This window comes from Arachis hypogaea, chromosome 18 (genome assembly GCF_003086295.3).
Source record: "Arachis hypogaea cultivar Tifrunner chromosome 18, arahy.Tifrunner.gnm2.J5K5, whole genome shotgun sequence".
Taxonomy (NCBI): domain Eukaryota; kingdom Viridiplantae; phylum Streptophyta; class Magnoliopsida; order Fabales; family Fabaceae; genus Arachis; species Arachis hypogaea.
The window spans coordinates 82062912-82082683 of record NC_092053.1 but is presented as its reverse complement, the minus strand read 5'-3'; the positions used below and the strand labels follow the sequence as shown (position 1 = coordinate 82082683).

The 19772-nt window shown below is 36.5% G+C and overlaps 2 non-coding genes across 2 annotated transcripts; both read left to right on the top strand.

The window, feature by feature from the left end:
* The first annotated feature begins 5983 nt into the window (after positions 1 to 5983).
* Positions 5984 to 6091, top strand: LOC112773876 (small nucleolar RNA R71). Its single transcript, XR_003188400.1, has one exon. It is a non-coding gene; the product is annotated as a small nucleolar RNA R71 (small nucleolar RNA).
* Positions 6092 to 16862: 10771 nt separating this feature from the next.
* LOC112773768 (small nucleolar RNA R71) lies at positions 16863 to 16970 on the top strand. Its single transcript, XR_003188299.1, has one exon. It is a non-coding gene; the product is annotated as a small nucleolar RNA R71 (small nucleolar RNA).
* The last annotated feature ends 2802 nt before the right edge of the window (positions 16971 to 19772 follow it).

Here is a 19772-nt window from a genome sequence, read left to right as displayed (position 1 = left end):
TGCTCAGGTCCCTCAATTTCAGCCAGAAAATAGCTGAAATCACAGAAAAATATACAAACTCATAGTAAAGTCCAGAAATGTAATTTTGCATAAAAACTAATAAAAACTTAGTAAAAACTAACAAAATTATACTAAAAACTACCAAAAATAATGCCAAAAAGCGTATAAATTATCCGCTCATCACAACACCAAACTTAAATTGTTGCTTGTCCCCAAGCAATTGAAAATAAAGTAGGATAAAAAGAAGAGAATATACTATAAATTCCAAAATATCAATGAAACTTAGCTCCAATTAGATGAGCGGGACTAGTAGCTTTTTTGCCTTTGAACAGTTTTGGCATCTCACTTTATCCTTTGAAGTTCAGAATGATTGGCATCTATAGGAACTCAAAATTTAGATAGTGTTATTGATTCTCCTAGTTCAGTATGTTGATTCTTGAACACAGCTACTTTATGAGTTTTGGCCGTGGCCCTAAGCACTTTGTTTTCCAGTATTACCACCAGATACATAAATGCCACAGACACATAACTAGGTGAACCTTTTCAGATTGTGACTCAGCTTTGCTAGAGTCCCCAATTAGAGGTGTCCAGGGTTCTTAAGCACATTCTTTTTGCTTTGGATCACGACTTTAACAGCTCAGTCTCAAGCTTTTCACTTGACACCTTCACGCCACAAGCACATGGTTAGGGACAGCTTGGTTTAGCCGCTTAGGCCAGGATTTTATTCCTGTGGGCCCTCCTATCAACTGATTCTCAATTATTTATCACAACTTTGCACAACTAACCAGCAAGTGCACTGGGTCATCCAAGTAATAAACCTTACGTGAGTAAGGGTCGATCCCACGGAGATTGTCGCCTGAAGCAAGCTATGGTCACCTTGTAAATCTCAGTCAGGCGGATTCAAATGGTTATGGTGAATTGATAATAAAAAAGATAAATAAAACGTAAAATAAGCGTATAGAGATGCTTTCGTTCCTCCTGAACCTCTACTTTCCTGCTGTCTTCATCCAATCATTCCTACTCCTTTCCATGGCAAGCTTTATGTAGGGCATCACCGTTGTCAATGGCTACATCCCATCCTCTCTGTAAAAATGATCCAATGCCCTGTCACTGCATGGCTAATCATCTGTCGGTTCTCGATCATACTGGAATAGGATTTACTATCCTTTTGCGTCTGTCACTACGCCCAGCACTTGCGAGTTTGAAGCTCGTCACAACCATCCATTCCCAGATCCTACTCGGATACCACAGACAAGGTTTAGACTTTCCGGATCTCAAGAATGGCCGTCCTTGGGTTCTAACTTATACCACGAAGATTCTAATATCTCGGACTCGGTCCTCTGTATTAGATATCTAAGAGATACTCATTCTAGCTTGTTTGCATGTAGAACGGAAGTGTTTGTCAGGCACGCATTCATGGGTGAGAATGATGATGAGTGTCATATAATCATCATATTAATCATGTTCTTGGGTGCGAATGGATATCTTAGAGAAGGAATAAGCTTGAATTGAATAGAAAAACAGTAGTACTTTGTATTAATTCATGAGGAACAGCAGAGCTCCACACCTTAATCTATGGAGTGTAGAAACTCTACCGTTGAAAGTACATAAGTGATGAGGTCCAGGCATGGCCGAATGGCCAGCCCCTAAACGTGATCTAAAGATGAAACTAAAGATGTTCTAAAGATGTAAATACAATAGTAAAAAGTCCTATTTATACTAAACTAGTTACTAGGGTTTACAAAAATGAGTAAATGATGCAGAGATCCACTTCTGGGGCCCACTTGGTGTGTGCTTGGGCTGAGCATTGAGCTTTACACGTGTAGAGGCTTCTCTTGGATTTGAACGCCAGTTTGCGTCGTCTAAACTCGGGCAAAGTATGGACTATTATATATTGATGGAAAGCCCTGGATGTCTACTTTCAACGCAATTGAGAGCGCACCATTTGGAGTTCTGTAGCTCCAGAAAAACTACTTTGAGTGTAGGGAGGTCAGAAAATACCTGAAATCACAGAAAAACACACAAATTCATAGTAAAGTCTAGAAATGTAATTTTTAATTAAAAATAATAAAAATATACTAAAAACTAACTAAATCTTACTAAAAACTATGTAAAAATAATGCCAAAAAGCGTATAAATTATCCGCTCATCATAACACCAAACTTAAATTGTTGCTTGTCCCGAAGCAACTGAAAATCAAATAGGATAAATAGTAGAGAATATACTATAAATTCCAAAATATCAATGAATCTTAGCTCTAATCAGATGAGCAGGACTTGTAGCTTTTTGCCTCTTGAATAGTTTTGGCATCTCACTTTATCCATTGAGGTTCAGAATGATTGGCATCTATAGGAACTCAGAGTTCAGATAGTGTTATTGATTCTCCAAGTTCAGTATGTTGATTCTTGAACACAGCTACTTTATGAGTCTTGGCCGTGGCCCTAAGCACTTTGTTTTCCAGTATTACCACCGGATACATAAATGCCACAGACACATAATTGGGTGAACCTTTTCAGATTGTAACTCAGCTTTGCTAAAGTCCCCAATTAGAGGTGTCCAGGGTTCTTAAGCACACTCTTCTTTTTCTTTGGACCTTGACTTTAACCGCTCAGTCTCAAGTTTTCACTTGACACCTTCACGCCACAAGCACATGGTTAGGGACAGTTTGGTTCAGCCGCTTAGGCTAGGATTTTATTCCTTTAGGCCCTCCTATCCACTGATGCTCCAAGCCTTGGATCCTTTTTATTACCCTTGCCTTTTGGTTTTAAGGGCTATTGGCTTTTTGCTCTTGCCTTTTGGTTTATAGAGCTTTTGGCTTTTTCTGCTTGCTTTTTTCCTTTTCTCTTTTTTTTTTGCCATTTTTTTTCTGCAAGCTTTTGTATTCACTGCTTTTTCTTGCTTCAAGAATCATTTTTATGATTTTTCAGATTATCAAATAACATTTTTCCTTTTTCCTTATTCTTCAAGAGCCAACATATTTAACATTCATAAACATCAAATTCAAAAGACATATGCACTGTTAAAGCATACATTCAGAAAACAAAAAGTATTGCCACCACATCAAAATAATTAAACTAGTTTCAAGGATGAATTCAAAACCATGTACTTCTTGTTCTTTTGTTTTTAAAACATTTTTCATTCAAGAGAGGTGATGGATTCATATTCATAACTTTAAGGCATAGACACTTAGACACTAATGGTCATATAGTAAAGACACAAACATAATTAAACATGAAGCATGGAAACCGAAAACAGAAAATAAATAGACAAGGAGATTAAGGAATGAGTCCACCTTAGTAAGGGTGGCGTCTTCCTCTTCTGGAAGAACCAATGGTGCTTTTGAGCTCCTCTATGTCTCTTCCTTGCCTTTGTTGCTCTTCCCTCATAGCTCTTTGATCTTCTCTAATTTCATGGAGGATGATGGAATGCTCTTGGTGCTCCACCCTTAGTTGTCCCATATTGGAAATTAATTCTCCTAGGGAAGTGTTGATTTGCTCCCAATAATTCTGTGGAGGAAAGTGCATCCCCTGAGGCATCTCAGGGATTTCATGGTGAGGAATTTCCTCATGCTCATGTTGAGGTCCATGAACTCTTATTTGCTCTATCCTTTTCTTAGTGATGGGCTTGTCCTCTTCAATGAGGGTGTCTCTGGCCTTAGGTGCCATAAATGGTTATGGAAAAAAAAGCAATTCTTTTACCACACCAAACTTAGAAGGTTTGCTCGTCCTCGAGCAAAAGAAGAAAGAAATGATGAGAAGAAGAAGAGATGGAGGAGATGGAGGTGATTGGTGGAGGTTATTTTGGGGAAGAGAGTTATGAAAAGGTGTGAAGAGGAGAGAAGAAGTGATGGGGATCCTGTGGAGTCCACAGATCAAGTGGGGTCAAGGACTTAACATCCCTGCTCCAATTAGGCTTGTAAAACGCCCTTGCTGTACAATCCTGGCGTTTAACGCCAGACTGCTACCTGTTTCTGGCGTTAAACGCCAGGTAGATGCTTGGTTCTGGCATTAAACACCAGCTTGGTGCTTGTTTCTGGCGTTAAATGCCAGACAGATGCTTGTTTCTGGCGTTTAACGCCAGCATGCCTCTCCTCTAGGGTGTACTATTTTCAATGCTATTTTTCATTCTGTTTTTGATTTTTTAGTAGTTTTTGTGACTCCACATGATGATCAACCTAATAAAACACAAAATAACAAAAAAGAAAATAAAATAGATATGATTAAATAACATTGGGTTGCCTCCCAACAAGCGTTTCTTTAATGTCAATAGCTTGACAGTGAGCTCTCATGGAGCCTCACAGATAATCGGAGCAAGGTTAGAACCTCCCAACACCAAACTTAGAGTTTAAATGTGGGGGTTCAACACCAAACTTAGAGTTTGGTTGTGGCCTCCCAACACCAAACTTAGAGTTTGACTGTGGGGGCTTTGGTTGACTCTGCAGTGAGAGAAGCTTTTCATGCTTCCTCTCCATGGTTATAGAAGGAGATCCTTGAGTTTTAAACACAAGGTTGTCCTCATTCAGTTGAAGGATCAATTCTCCTCTATCCACATCAATCACAGCTCTTGTTGTAGCTAGGAAGGGTCTTCCAAGGATGATAGATTCATCCTCATCCTTTCCAGTGTCTAGGATTATGAAATCAGCAGGGATGTAAAGGCCTTTAACCTTTACTAGCACGTCCTCTACTTGTCCATAAGCCTATTTTCTTGAGTTGTCTGCCATCTCTAATGAGATTCTGGCAGCTTGCACCTCAAAGATTCCCAGTTTCTCCATTACAGAGAGTGGCATGAGGTTTATCCCTGACCCAAGGTCACATAAGCCTTCTCAAAGGTCATGGTACCTATGGTACAAGGTATTAAGAACTTTCCAGGATCCTGTTTCTTCTGAGGCAATGTCAGTTGATCCAGATCACTCAGTTCATTGATGAGCAAGGGAGGTTATCTTCCCAAGTCTCATTACCAAATAATTTGGCATTCAGCTTCATGATTGCACCAAAGTACTTGGCAACTTGCTCTTCAGTGACATCTTCATTCTCTTCAGAAGAAGAATACTTATCAGATCTCATGAATGGCATAAGGAGGTTCAATAGAATCTCTATGGTCTCTAGATGAGCCTCAGATTCCTTTGGTTCCTCAGAGGGAAACTCCTTGTTGATCACTGGACGTTCCAGGAGGTCTTTCTCACTGGGATTCACATCCTCTCCCTCCCTTGTAGGTTCAGCCATGATGGTTAAATCAATGGCCTTGCACTCTCTTTTTGGATTTTCTTCTGTATTGCTTGGGAGAGTACTAGGAGGAGTTTCAGTGACTCTTTTACTCAACTGGCCCACTTGTGCCTCCAAATTTCTAATGGATGACCTTGTTTCATTCATGAAACTTAAAGTGGCCTTAGATAGATCAGAGACTATATTTGCTAAGCTAGATGGATTCTGCTCAGAATTCTCTGTCTGTTGCTGAGTGGATGATGGAAAACGTTTGCTATTGCTAAACGTATTTCTTCCACCATTATTAAAGCCTTGTTGAGACTTTTGTTGATCCTTCCATGAGAAATTTGGATGATTTCTCCATGAGGATTATAGGTGTTTCCATAGGGTTCACCCATGTAATTCACCTCTGCTATTGTAGGGTTCTTAGGATCATAAGCTTCTTCTTCAGAAGATGCCTCTTTAGTACTGTTGGATGATTCCTTTAGTCCATTCAGACTCTGAGAGATCATATTGACTTGCTGAGTCAATATTTTATTCTGAGCCAATATGGCATTCAGAGTATCAATTTCAAGAACTCTCTTCCTCATAGGCGTCCCATTATTCATAGGATTCCTTTCAGAAGTGTACATGAATTGGTTATTTGCAACCATGTCAATGAGTTCTTGAGCTTCTGTAGGCGTTTTCTTTAGATGAATGGATCTACCTACAGAATGGTCCAGTGACATCTTTGATAGCTCAGACAGACCATCATAGAATATATCCAAGATGGTCCATTCCGAAAGCATGTCAGAAGGACACTTTTTGGTCAGTTCCTTGTATCTCTCCCAAGCTTCATAGAGGGATTCACGTTCTTTCTATCTGAAGGTTTGAACATCCACTCTAAGCTTGCTAAGCTTTTGAGGAGGAAAGAACTTGGCTAAGAAAGCCGTGACCAGCTTATCCCAAGAGTTCAGGCTATCTTTAGGTTGAGAGTCTAACCATACTCTAGCTCTGTCTCTTAAAGCAAACGGGAAAATCATAAGCATGTAGACCTCGGAATCAACCCCATTAGTCTTAACAGTATCACAGATCTGCAAGAATTCAGTTAAGAACTGAAAAGGATCTTCGGACGGAAGTCCATGAAACTTGCAGTTCTGTTGCATCAGAGAAACTAATTGAGGTTTAAGCTCAAAATTGTTTGCTCCAATGGCAGGGATTGAGATGCTTCTTCCATGTAAATTGGAATTTGGTGCAGTAAAGTCACCAAGCATCTTCCTTGCATTGTTATTATTTTCGGCCATGTCTCCTTCCTTTTCAAAAATTTCGGTCAGATTTTCCCAGAGAGTTGAGCTTTAGCTTCCCTTAGCTTCCTCTTCATAGTCCTTTCAGGTTCAGGATCGGCTTCAACAAGAATGTTTTTATCCTTGTTCCTGCTCATATGAAAAAGAAGAGAACACAAAAGAAAATATGGAATCCTCTATGTCACAGTATAGAGATTCCTTACGCAAGTTTAAGAAGAGAAGAATGTAAGAAGGAGAAGAGGAAAAATTCGAACACAGAGAAGGGGATGGGGTTCGAATTTTTGGGTGGAGGAGAAGTGTTAGTAGATGAATAAATAAATAGAAGGAGGTGAGGAAGAGAAGAATTCGAAAATTTAAATAAATAGAATAAAAATATTTTAAAATTAAAGTTAAAATTTGAAAATTAAAATTGAAATCAAATTAAATTAAAAATTAAAATAATTAGTTAGAAAAAAGGGAATTTTGAAAAAGAGGGAAGGGATTTTCAAAATTAGAGAGAGAGAATTAGTTAGGTAGTTTTGAAAAAAATAAGAATCAATCAAAAAGTTAAGTGGTTAATTGAAAAAGATTTGAAAATCAAATTTGAAAAGATAAGAAGTTAGAAAAGATTTTGAAATTGATTTTGAAAAAGATGTGATTGAAATTTATTTTGAAAAAGATTTGAAAAAGAAATTTAAAAAAGATTTGATTTTGAAAATTAAAGTTGATTACTTGACTAACAAGAAACAAAAAGATTTGATTTTAAAATTGAAAGATTGAACCTTTCTTATTAGGCAAGTAACAAACTTAATATTTTTGAATCAATCACATTAATTGTTAGCATTGAATTCGAAAATATGGAATAAAAATAAGGAAAAGATTTTGAAAATCAATTTGAAATTTTCGAAAATATGAAAGAAAAATTGAAAAAGATTTTATTTTTGAAAAATAATTGAAAAAGATAGAATTTTTAATTTGAAAATTTGATTTGAAAAAGTCAACTCAAATTTTCAAAATTTATGAGTGAAAAAGGGAAAGATATTTTTTTGATTTTTGAATTTTAAATAAAGAAAGAAAAAAGGAGAAGATATCTTTTTGATGTTTTTCTCTCTTTTTTTTTCATTAAGCAGCAAGAATGAAACAAAACATGAAGAATTAAGATCAAAACCAAAAATGCATGCAAAAACACTATGAATGTCAAGATGAACACCAAGAACACTTTGAATGTCAAGATGAACACGAAGAACTTATTTTTGAAAAATTTTCAAGAAAAGAAAACATGCAAGACACCAAACTTAAAAATTTTTATTCTTTAGACATTAATAATTCAAGAATGCATATGAAAAACAAGGAAAAACACAAAACAAGAAAATATGAAGATCAAACAAGAAGACTAGCCAAGAACGACTTGAAGATCATGAAGAATGCAATGCATGAATTTTCAAAAATAAATTTTTAGAAAATTAAAAAGATGCAATTGACACCAAACTTAAAACTTGACTCTAGACTCAAACAAGAAACACAAAATATTTTTGGTTTTATGATTTTATTAATTTTTTTTTATTTTTTCGAAAATTATTTTGAAAAAGAAAATAAAGATTTCAAAAATTTTTAAATAAGAATTCCAGGAATCAAGCAATATTAGTCTAAAGCTTCAGTCTAAAGAGATTAGACAGGGCAGAACAAGCTTCAGCAGGACATTACATACAACAGCCAAATTGATGGGAATCAACTAGCTCCTGTGATGATAAAAGCATCATCTGAAACACTAGAAATCATTCTTAAAAATTCTGAAGAAAAATATATTTTTGAAAAGATCTATTTTTATTTTTTTCGAAAATAAAGGAAAAATTTTTTTGAAAGATTTTTTTTTGAAAAATTTTTGAAAATAAAACAAAAAGAAGATTACCTAATCTGAGCAACAAAATGAACCGTCAGTTGTCCAAACTCAAACAATCCCCGGCAACGGTGCCAAAAACTTGGTGCACGAAATTGTGATCATCAATAGCGCCAACAACTTGGTACGCACAATTGTAATCTCAACTATTTATCACAACTTCGCACAACTAACCAGCAAGTGCACTGGGTCGTCCAAGTAATAAACCTTACGTGAGTAAGGGTCGATCCCACGGAGATTGTCGGCCTGAAGCAAGCTATGGTCACCTTGTAAATCTCAGTCAGACGGATTCAAATGGTTATGGTGAAATGATAATAAAAAAGATAAATAAAACGTAAAATAAAGATAGAGGTACTTATGTAATTCTTTGGTGAGAATTTCAGATAAGCGTATAGAGATGCTTTCGTTCCTCTGAACCTCTGCTTTTCTACTGTCTTCATCCAATCATTCCTACTCCTTTCCATGGCAAGCTTTATGTAGGGCATCACCGTTGTCAATGGCTATATCCCATCCTCTCTGTGAAAATGATCCAATGCGCTGTCACTGCATGGCTAATCATCTGTCGTTCTCGATCATACTGGAATAGGATTTACTATCCTTTTGCGTCTGTCACTACGCCCAGCACTCGCGAGTTTGAAGCTCGTCACAGCCATCCCTTCGCAGATCCTACTCGGAATACCAAAGACAAGTTTTAGACTTTTCGGATCTCAAGAATGGCCATCCATGGGTTCTAACTTATACCACGAAGATTCAATATCTCGGACTCGGTCCTCTGTATTAGATATCTAAGAGATACTCATTCTAGCTTGTTTTCATGTAGAACGGAAGTGTTTGTCAGGCACGCGTTCATGGGTGAGAATGATGATGGGCGTCACATAATCATCACATTCATCATGTTCTTGGGTGCGAATGGATATCTTAGAGAAGGAATAAACTTGAATTGAATAGAAAAACAGTAGTACTTTGTATTAATTCATGAGGAACAGCAGAGCTCCACACCTTAATCTATGGAGTGTAGAAACTCTACCGTTGAAAATACATAAGTGATAAGGTCCAGGCATGGCTGAATGGCCAGCCCCCAAACGTGATCTAAAGGTGAAACTAAAGATGTTCCAAAGATGTAAATACAATAGTAAAAAGTCCTATTTATACTAAACTAGTTACTAGGGTTTACAGAAATGAGTAAATGATGCAGAGATCCACTTCTGGGGCCCACTTGGTGTGTGCTTGGGCTGAGCATTGAGCTTTACACGTGTAGAGGCTTCTCTTGGAGTTGAACGCCAGTTTGTAACCTGTTTCTGGCGTTTAACTCCACTTTGCAACCTGTTTCTGGCGTTTAACTCCAGAATGCAGCATGGAACTGTCGTTGAACACCAGTTTGCATCATCTAAACTCAGACAAAGTATGGACTATTATATATTGATGGAAAGCCTTGGATGTCTACTTTCCAATGCAATTGAGGGCGCGCCATTTGGAGTTCTGTAGCCCCAGAAAATTCACTTTGAGTGCAGGGAGGTCAGAATCCAACAGCATCTACAGTCCTTCTTCAACCTCTGAATCTGATTTTTGCTCAGGTCCCTCAATTTCAACCAGAAAATACCTAAAATCACAGAAAAACACGCAAACTCATAGTAAAGTCCAGAAATATGATTTTTAATTAAAAACTAATAAAAATATACTAAAAACTAACTAAATTATACTAAAAACTATGTAAAAACAATGCCAAAAAGCGTATAAATTATCCGCTCATCAATTATCATCAAAAGGTGGAAGGTCGTCTACTAATCCTCTGTACAATCATATGTCATCAAAGAGCGTCTCTCAAGTACTTCATCGAGTGGCCACATAATAGCAACATCGTACGGAGGACTTAGGTTAAAGTTTGTAGATAAGCAGGGTGCAGACGTTTGCTGGTCTCACAGTATATACATATAAACAGGTAACGGAGTTCACTATAGACTCAGAAGACTACCTAGAGCGGAATCCTCTTTGCAGAACATTCATCAACAAACTACGGAATAGTACTCATGCTTCCATCTGAAGGGGGAAGGGAGAGAGAAGTGGTAAGAACTGGGGATTTCTTAGTAGGGCCGGGGTTATTAGTTACGTTCATTAATTCCGTGTTGTTTAGCAGACAAATAATAGAATATTGAGAAGTAGTAAATAGAAGACAGATAAATAGAGAAAATAGAGAAAACAAAAAGCAAAACACAAACAAAAGAATACAAGAAAACAAAACACAGACACGGAGAATAGAATGAAAACAAAGATGGCATACATTCAAACAACAATCATAATAGAGGAAATGCGCAACCAAATATGATGCATGTCTAGCCCTAGTGCAGGCAATGAGCTCATCTGTCGGTTACATACCCGCTTCCGACGTTACCCAGCAACCTCTGTTTGGATAAGGCTTTCCTGTTGGCAATATCCACTGCAAGCAACCTTTGTCTTGCAGGGCGGCACTTATTAGCCGATATACGCCCAACAGACTCACTGTAAGCAACCTCTGTCTTACAGGATCAACAACATACTCACTGTAAGCAACCTCTGTCTTACAGGAGCAACAACACACTCACTGTAAGCAACCTCTGTCTTACAGGAGCACACTCATCTCGATACCTCTGTAAGCAACCTTTGTCTTACAGCAAAGCATTATAGCAAGGTATCCCAGGAAAGCGTTCTCAGTGGTCATACCACCATCTATCTGACTGCCTCCCTGTAGCAGATTCTTACATAATCATTCTCATTATCATCATTCATTAACATTCTCATTATTCATCACCACTTTCACATTCTTATGCAGTACCTCTTTCTTTCTTTGTTCAATCATGCTATACAAACTCTACAGCTTTTACTTTTACAACATCTTAACTCAAACCATTTCTCTTTATCAGATTACTCTTTTTTCTGTATCCCTTTATTCTTCTCTGGTTACTCTGTTCTCTGTGTTTCTTTACTCTGCTTTGATTTTTCTGCTTAACGTATGTATTTAAAGCTTATGTAAATTTCAGTATGAATAGTTAGTCTGCTCCAAGTATAGGTTCATTAAGTCTATACTGAAATAGTTTAACTTTTCATATTATACCTAACCCTAGTCGCAACTGAAGGACTAACTATGTTGCCCTAGTTCGTTCACTAATCTCTGTCTGTTTTTCTATCATTAGAACTTTATAGACTTTTCCTTGATTTTTATCTTTTCTTTAACTTCTTATCATTCCTTTATCTTTGCCTCACTAATATGTTCTTACCACTTCCTAAGTGTTTTATGAAGGTAATTATGAGATTCTGCACTTAAAGTTGTCTTTCTAAAGCTTTTACAGAAAACTGCCTTTTTCGCATTATTTTATTATTATTTATTATTTTATCATTAAATTTTCGAAAATTATCTCACTTTAACTTTTAACCTTTAAAATTCACTTTTTACCACCCGTAATTTTTAATATTTCTACTTTAACCACCCTAACTTTCAGAAATTACAAAATAACCCCTCAAACACCAAAATAATTACAACCTTGACCTTTTTAAGATCTAAAAGGTGTTCTTCATTGTTCTTTACTACACTCAAAGTGTTCTTCATGTTCTTCGTAAATTCTTCAGATTCTTTCTCTGTTTTTACCCGTTTTTCAGTCTTTTCAGCAACCGATTTTTACCATAATTCATAATAAATTATCAGCCACTAAAACCCCATTTTTTCTACATGATTTTAACACAAATTGAACCCCAATTTAAGGGTTAGGGTTTCGTTTTCCAGCAGCCACAAGAACACAAGTTCATAGCTTGAATTTCATCAAATTTCATCAAAATTTCACCAAATTTTCAACAAGAATCACTCATATAAACAATCAATTTCAAGCACAACCAAACCATATCATAATTACACAACTCAACCACAATCAATCAAGATTAAATTCGTCAAACCCTACCTGGTTTTGCTGCTCCTAATTTGGTTAGACTTTCAGGTGGTCCTTAAGCACTTTCTCCTCCTAAATCACATCAAGAACAACTTTAAATCCAAAAACCCTCAACTAACCAAATCTCACTCAGCATGTTAGGAAGTGATTTTTAACCTTATACTTGCTGTAAATTCACGTTTCTTGGCCCTCAAGTCAAGTTAAGCATGATTCCTAAGGAAAAACATTAAGAAAACACATGTTTTGCATGGTTTTCCTTGAAAACTGAATCGAAGAGGGAGGGAGACAGCCATCTCACCTTATTTCCAGCCTTGATATGTTATATGGTTATGTAGAGAAAGAAGAGAGGATCATTTTGGTGAAATCAGAGTTTTGATTTGAGTTTTAGTTCAGAAGAAATCAAGCTTTGAAGATTAAGTGTTCATGAAAGTTTCTCTCTTTTCTCTCTTGTTATTTTCGGCCAAAATGAAGAAATGAGACAGCCTTGGAGTGTCATGAGGGTGTAGGGTGAGTTTTGATTGGTTGGCTTGAAGGTGGATGAAAATAATATTAAAATATCTCAGGTGTATAACTACTAAAACTAGGTGTATCGGAACATACGTAAAAACATCTCTAAAAGTTATTTTCTGATCTACTAGCATAAAAGATACTAGTAACATATTTAATATGAGAATAAAACATGTATAATGAGGCCTTAGCATTGCTAAAGTCATCAGAGAGTGCCGGTGCTAAGCTGCACCAGTAAACTGTGAACCTGGTTAAACCGATTTTCTGGTTTTAACTAAAACTGACCAGGTAACCTTATAATATCATTCAAGAAGCTTCTAATACTAATATAATGATAATATTATCCTATTATCTCTCTTCTCTCATGAATCGAGTCCGATTCGTCAAACTGAGACTATTTACGAAAAATAGAATCAAAACTCTTAACCGATACGGTTCAAAAACTGGGTTTTTTGTGACTACGTTATCGAGCGTGCCTCAGAAAAGGTTCTATCTTAAAGATGACATAATGACAATGAGGATTGAAATGCTTGATGATATAGAAGTGGTTCTTCCTCTACTAATCTTTCGTAGAAATCCGTACTTTCAGAAAAGATCTCACGTACTCGAAAATCAGGGTTGTTACACTTGGCTTTTTCTGCTTGCTTTTTCTTTTTCTTTTTCTTTCTCTCTTTTTTTTTCTTTTATTTTCACCATTTTTTTTGCAAGCCTTGTTTTTCCCTGCTTTTTCTTCCTTCAAGAATCAATTTTATGAATTTTTAGATTATCAATAACATTTCTCCTTTTTCATTATTCTTTCAAGAGCCAATAGTTTTAACATTCATAAACAACAAATTCAAAAGACATATGCACTGTTCAAGCATTCATTTAGAAAACAAAAAGTATTATCACCACATCAAAATAATTAAACTAATTTCAAGGATTAATTCGAAATCATGTACTTCTTGTTCTTTTGTGGTTAAAACATTTTTCATTCAAGAAAGGTGATAGATTCATAGGACATTCATAGATTTAAGACATAGATACTTAAACACTAATGATCATGTAATAAAGACACAAACTTGAATGAAACATAGAGCATAGAGAATGAAAACAGAAAAAATAAATAGACAAGGCAATTAAGGAACGGGTCCACGTTAGTGAGGGTGGCGTCTTCCTCCTCTTGAAGAACCAATGGTGCTCTTGAGCCCCTCTATGTCTCTTCCTTTCCTTTGTTGCTCCTCCCTCATAGCTCTTTGATCTTCTCTAATTTCGTGGAGGAGGATGGAATGCTCTTGGTGCTCCACCCTTTGTTGTCCCATGTTGGAACTCAATTCTCCTAGGGAGGTGTTGATTTGCTCCAAAGTTTTATGGAGGGAAGTGCATCCCTTGAGGCATCTCAGGGATTTCCAGATGAGGAATTTCCTCATGCTCTTGTTGAGGTCCATGAGTGGGCTCTCTTGATTGCTCCATCTTTTTCTCAGTGATGGACTTGTCCTCTTCAATGAGGATATCACCCTCTCTGACAATTCTAGCTGAATTGGATAGGGTACAGATGACTTTGCCACAACTTCATAGAAGTGGTCTTGATGGACCTTTAAGATAAATCTCTCTATTTCCTATGACTTAGAAGTTGAAGCTTTTGCCTTCCGTTTCCTCTCTCTAGAGGTTTCTCTGGCCTTATGTGCCATAAATGGTTATGGAAAAACAAAAAGCAAGGCTTTTACCACACCAAACTTAGAAGGTTTACTCGTCCTCGAGCAAAAGAAGAAAGAGGGAAGTGGAAGAAGAAAATGGAGGAGATGGAGTTAGGGAAGTGGTTCGGCCAGGGGGTTGGGTGTAGAAGGGAAATGGTTTGAATTGTGAAGGGTATTTGGGGAAGAGATATGGAGGTGATTGGTGAAGGGTTTTTGGGGAAGAGTGTTATGAAAGGTGTGAAGAAGAGAGAGAGAGAGAGTTGAGGTTGGGCGGATCCTGTGGGGTCCACAAATCCTGAGGGGTCAAGGACTTATCATCCCTACTCCATTTAGGCGTGTAAACGCCCTTAGAGTGCTATCCTAGCGTTTAACGCCAGACTGCTACTTGTTTCTGGCGTTAAACGCCAAACTGTAGCCTGTTTCTGGCATTTAACGCCAGCTTGATGCTTCTTTCTGGCGTTAAATGCCAGTCTGATGCTTCTTACTGGCGTTTAAACGCCAGTAAGCTTATCCTCCAGGATGTGCTATTTTTAATGCTGTTTTTCATTCTGTTTTTGATTTTTCAGTTGTTTTTGTGGCTTCACATGATCATCAACCTACAAAAAACATAAAATAACAATGAAAAATAAATAGATATAATTAAATATTATTGGGTTACCTCCCAATAAGTGCTTCTTTAATGTCAATAGCTTGACAGTGAGCTCTCATGGAGCCTCACAGATAATCAGAGTAGGGTTGGGGCCTCTTAACACCAAACTTAGAGTTTGATTGTGGCTTCCCAACACCAAACTTAGAGTTTGGTTATGGCCTCCAAACACAAAACTTAGAGTTTGAATGTGGGGGTTTTGTTTGACTCTGTATTGAGAGAAGCTTTTCATGCTTCCTCTCCATGGTTACAGAAGGAGAACCTTGAGTCTTAAATATAAGGTAGTCCTCATTTAACTGAAGGACCAACTCTCCTCTGTCAACATCAATAAGAGCTTTTGCTGTGGCTAGGAAGGGTCTGCCAAGGATGATGGATTCATCCTCATCCTTCCCAGTGTCTAGGATTATGAAATTAGTAGGGATGTAAAGGCCTTCAACCTTTACTAGCACGTCCTCTACTAGTCCATAAGCCTGTTTCATTGATTTATCTGCCATCTCTAGTGAGATTTATGCTACTTGTACCTCAAAGATACCCAGTTTCTCCATTACAGAGAGTTGCATGAGGTTTATCCCTGACCCCAGGTCACACAGAGCCTTCACAAAGGTCATGGTGCCTATGGTACAAGATATGAAGAATTTTCTAGGATCCGGTTTCTTCTGAGGTAATGTCTGCCTCATTAATGCATTCAGTTACTTGGTGAACAAGGGGGTTCATCCTCTCAATTCTCATTACCAAATAACTTGGCATTCGGCTTCATAATTGCTCCTAGATATTTAGCATCTTGCTCTTCAGTGATGTTTTCGTCCTCTTCAGAGGAAGAATATTCATCAAAGCTCATAAATGGCAGAAGAAAGTTCAATGGAATCTCTATGGTCTCTGTATGAGCCTCAGATTCCTTTGGTTCCTCAAAGGGAAACTCCTTTCTGTCCAGAGGACGTCCCATGAGGCTTTTCTCACTGGGACTCACGTCCTCCTTACTCTCTCCAGGTTCGGCCATGTTGATCATGATTATGGCCTTGCACTCTCTTTTATGATTTTCTTCTGTATTGCTTGGGAGAGTACTAGGAGGAGTTTCAGTAATCTTCTTACCCAGCTGACCCACCTGTACCTCCAAATTTCTAATGGAGGACCTTGTTTCATTGATGAAACTTGGTGTCGTCTTGGATAGATCAGAGACTATGGTTGCCAGGCCAAAATGGCTCTGTTCAGGATTTTCTGTCTATTGCTGAGAAGATGATGGAAAAGGCTTGCTATTGCTAAACCTATTTCTTCCACCATTATTGTTAAAGCCTTGTTCAGGCTTCTGTTGGTCCTTCCATGAGAAATTTGGATGATTTCTCCATGAAGGATTAAAGGTGTTTCCATAGGGCTGTCCCATATAATTCACCTCTGCCATTGCAGGGTTCTCAGGATTATAAGCTTCTTATTCAGAAGATGCTTCTTTAGTACTGTTGGATGCAACTTGCAATCTATTCAGACTCTAAGAAATCATATTGACTTGCTGAGTCAATATTTTATTCTGAGCCAATATGGCATTCAGAGTATCAATTTCATGAACTCCCTTCTTCTGAGGCATCCCATTGTTCACAGGACTCCTCTCAGAGGTGTACGTGAACTGGTTATTTGCAACCATTTCAATGAATTCCTGAGCTTCTGCAGGGGTTTTTAGATGAAGAGATCCTCCTGCAGAATGGTCCAATGACATTTTTGACAACTCAGACAGACCATCATAGAATATACATATGATGCTCTATTCTGGAAGCATGTCAGTAGGACACCTTTTGATTAATTGCTTATATCTTTCCCAAGCTTCATAGAGGGACTCACCTTCCTTCTGTCTGAAGGTTTGGATTTCCACTCTAAGCTTGCTCATCTTTTGAGGTGGAAAGAATTTGGCCAGGAAAGCACTGACCAGCTTTTCCCAAGAGTTCATGCTTTTCTTAGGTTGTGAATCCAACCATGTTCTAGCTCTGTCTCTTACAGCAAAAGGGAAAAGCATAAGCTTGTAGACCTCGGGATCAACTCCATTGGTCTTGACAGTGTCAAGATTTACAAGAATTCAGCTAAGAACTGATGAGGATCTTCTATTGGAAGTCCATGAAACTTGCAATTCTGTTGCATTAGAGAAACTAATTGAGGCTTAAGCTCAAAGTTGTTTGCTCCAATTGCAAGAATTGAGATGCTTCTTCCATAGAAGTTAGAAGAGGGTGTAATAAAGTCACCAAGCATCTTCCTTGCATCTCTACCATTGTTATTGGGTTCGGCCATGTCTCCTTCTTTTCCGAAAATTTCTGTCAGGTCCTCTCCAGAGGGTTGTGCTTTAGATTCTCTTAGTTTCCTCTTAAGAGTCCTTTCAGGTGCAGGATCAGCTTCAATAAGAATGTCTTTATCCCTGTTCCTGCTCATATGAAAAAGAAGAGAACAGTAAAGAAGAGGAATCCTCTATGTCACAGTATAGAGATTCCTTTATGTGAGTAGAAGAAGAGAAGAATAGAAAGGAAAGAAAGGAATGTTTTTTCGAAAATAATTAAAAAGAAAAGGAAAATATTTTTGTTTTTTTATTTAAAAAAAATTCAGTTATAATTCAAAAATTAAAAAGAGAAACAAAATTAAAATTAAAATTTGAAACAAAATGTATTAATTAAATAAAAAGAGATTTTTTTTTTGAAAAAGTTGTTAGTGATTTTCGAAAATTGGAGAGAGAAAAGTAGTTAGGTGGTTTTGAAAAAGATATGATTGAAATAGAAAACTTTTAAAATCAAACAAAAAGTTAAGTAGTTAATTGAAAAAGATTTGAAAATCAAATTTGAAAGGATAAGAAGTTAGAAAAGATTTTGAAAATTGATTTTTTGAAAAAGATATGATTTGAAATTTAATTTGAAAAATATTTGAAAAGGAAATTTAAAAAGATTTGATTTTTGAAATTAAAGTTGATTACTTAACTAACAAAAAACTAAAAAGATATGATTCTAAAATTTAAAGATTGAACCTTTCTTAATAGGCAAGTAACAAACTTAAAATTTTTGAATCAATCACATTAATTGTTAGCATTAATTTCGAAAATATGAAATAAAAATAAGAAAAAGATTTTGAAAATCAATAAAAAAATTTCAAAAATATGTAAAAATAAATGAAAAAGATTTTATTTTTGAAAAATATTTGAAAAGATAGAATTTTGAAATTAAAATTTATGAGTAAAATAAGGAAAGATATATTTTTGATTTTTGGATTTTTAGTAAAGAGAGAGAAAAACACCAATTTGAAACAAAACATAGAAATTATGAATCAAAACAACTAATGCATGCAAGAACACTTTGAATGTCAAGATGAATACCAAGAATACTTTGAAGATCAAGATGAACATCAAAACTTATTTTTGAAAATTTTTAAGAAAAGAAAAAACATGCAGGACACCAAACTTAGAAATTTTAAAACTTTAGACACTAATAACTCAAAAATGCATATGAGAAACAAGAAAGGACACAAAACATAAAAATGCAAAGATCAAACAAAGAAGATCATCAAGAACAACTTGAAGATCATGAGGAACACATGCATGAATTTTTCGAAATTTTTTTTGAAAAGTTAAAAAGATGCAATTGACACCAAACTTGCAATTTGGCACTAGACTCAAACAAGAAACACAAAATTATTTTTTTTGTTTTATGATTTTATTAACTTTTTTTTTGTATTTTTCAAAAATTATTTGGAAAAAGAAAAATAAGGATTTCAAAATTTTTAATGAGAATTCCAGGAATCATGCAATGTTAGTCTAAAGCTCCAGTTCAGGAATTAGACATGGCTTACTAGCCAGCCAAGCTTTTAGTGAAAGCTCCGGTCCAAAACACTAGACATGGCCAATGGCCAGCCAAGCTTTAGCAGATCATTACATACAACAGCTAATTTGTTGAGAAAGACAAAGAAGCTCTTCTAAAGATAGTTGAAACCACGGTCCAAAAGATTACACATGGCTTAACAGCCAGCCAAGATTCAACATATCTCATGAAACTCTAGAATTCATTCTTAAAAATTCTGAAGAACATAGAATAATTTATTTATTTTTTTTTGAAAAATTTTTCGAAAACAAAAATAAAAATCTTAAAATTAAAAAAAATTACCTGATCTGAGCAACAAGATGAACGGTCAGTTGTCCAAATTCGAACAATCCCTGGCAACGGCGGCAAAAACTTGGTGCACGAAATTGGGATCTCTAAAACGGCGCCAACAACTTGGTACGCACGATCGTAATCTCACTTCTTTTTCACAACTTCGCACAACTAACCAGCAAGTGCACTGGGTCGTCCAAGTAATAAACCTTACGTGAGTAAGGGTCGATCCCACGGAGATTGTCGGCTTGAAGCAAGCTATGGTCATCTTGTAAATCTCAGTCAGGAAGATTCAAATGGTTATGAGGTTTTGATAATTAAAATATAAATAAAATATAAAATAAGATAGAAATACTTATGTAATTCATTGGTGAGAATTTCAGATAAGCGTATGGAGATGTTTTGCTCCCGCTAAATCTCTGCTTTCCTACTGTCTTCATTCAATCATTCATACTCCTTTACATGGCAAGCTTTCTGTTGGGAGATCACCGTTGTCAATGGCTACTGTCCGTCCTCTCAGTGAAAATGGTCCAAATGTGCTGTCACCGCACGACTAATCATCT